Source organism: Aplysia californica, unplaced genomic scaffold (genome assembly GCF_000002075.1).
Source record: "Aplysia californica isolate F4 #8 unplaced genomic scaffold, AplCal3.0 scaffold00680, whole genome shotgun sequence".
Taxonomy (NCBI): Eukaryota; Metazoa; Mollusca; class Gastropoda; order Aplysiida; family Aplysiidae; genus Aplysia; species Aplysia californica.
Window position 1 is genome coordinate 294,365 of NW_004797950.1, and position 1,412 is coordinate 295,776.

The following is a 1,412-nucleotide window of genomic DNA, read 5'->3' on the forward strand; positions in this document are numbered from 1 at the left end:
ACTCTCACACACGCACATACACACACACACACACACACACACACACACACACACAAACACACACACACACATACACACACACCCTCCATAATGTCCAAGACGATCTCCCATTGTGATCTGATTGTTGAACTAGAGCAAGCTGTACTGTCAACTGTTGGGAATGCAGCCAACTTGTGTTTCCCGCGTCCTCATACGACCGTATGCAGTTGGGAGCGCCGTAAAACTCTTACTAGACTAAAACATAAGACCTCAGAAGTTCACTTTACATAAGGGCCATGCAGTGTGCTTCTATACACCGCCTATCTGCACTTCCTTCAACGTGAGGTTCGCTTTGCATTTCCGTCAGATTTCCTCAGAAATTCTCTTCTTCACGAAGATAGCAAACGCGTCAATATAAGAACAGCCGACTCTCTTGGCGCTGACGGACAGAACTCTTATCAAATTTGTTCTTCCTCCAAAACAAAATGTTTCATAGCTTTCATTTTTCTACGCGCGTGAAGCTGGTTAGTTACACATGGGAAACCTGTTTAGCTGCCAAGTCTTTCACCGATCACGAACTTCCGTATCGTCCGAAATGTTCACCAACATCTTGAGTCTAGTGTAGTGTTGCGTTTAGGCGCTTCGCTGTCGCACGCAGGAGACCTGAGTTCGATTCCCTAGTAGAAGGGGAGGGGGGGGGGAGTTAACTTTATCGAGTACCCCTGTCTGTCTGCTGGGGCGTTGTGTGATCTAACTTGTACCGATGGGGTCGTAAACACCCCTATAAAAAAGAATTAACAACTTCTCGTGTACTTGGTATGCTGTTGAAGTAAATCTTCTCAAATGTATCTTCTGGAGATCTCTTCGTTTTAGTTTTTGCTAAAATTTAACGACATTTGCAACACAATTAGTGCCAAGAATTTGAGGTATAACAAGAGATAAAGAAAGAAAGAAAAGAAGTAGGAGAGATAAGGACGATGTAGATGTTTGACAGGAAAGAAGGATCAAACCACACCACACCACAACCCCACCCCTTAACCACCTCTATAGATCTGTACTTTTAGTAAAAGGACAAGTTTTCCCCAATTCTCTTCTCTTTTCCCGTGTCCTTGAAATCCTCCCTCAGTAATTAGAATCTACGTTTCTGCGACTGTGAATCGTGTCAGTTCGTGAGAACTCTTATCAGTCTGATTCCTGCTCTCCTCGGGGTCTCCGCGACTCGCGACTAGTCATGGTAGGCTGGGATGCTTAGAGTACGACAGAACTTTGCTCACCACGAACGGTATACCCACCCACACGCACCTGCGCATACTTGCATAAAGATTATTATTTACATAATGTACATCTGTATTTCTGCACTCGTGGATATCTTGTTTCTACAAATACCGCCCCCTCGTCTCTCTCTCTCTCTCTCTCTCTCTCTCTCTCTCTCT

General features: G+C 44.7%; 1 protein-coding gene across 1 annotated transcript in view; it reads left to right on the forward strand.

The window, feature by feature from the left end:
• LOC101853120 overlaps window positions 1-1,412 on the forward strand; it is a 36,714-nt gene that overhangs the window by 1,262 nt on the left and 34,040 nt on the right. The gene's annotated exons all lie outside the window — the stretch shown is intronic.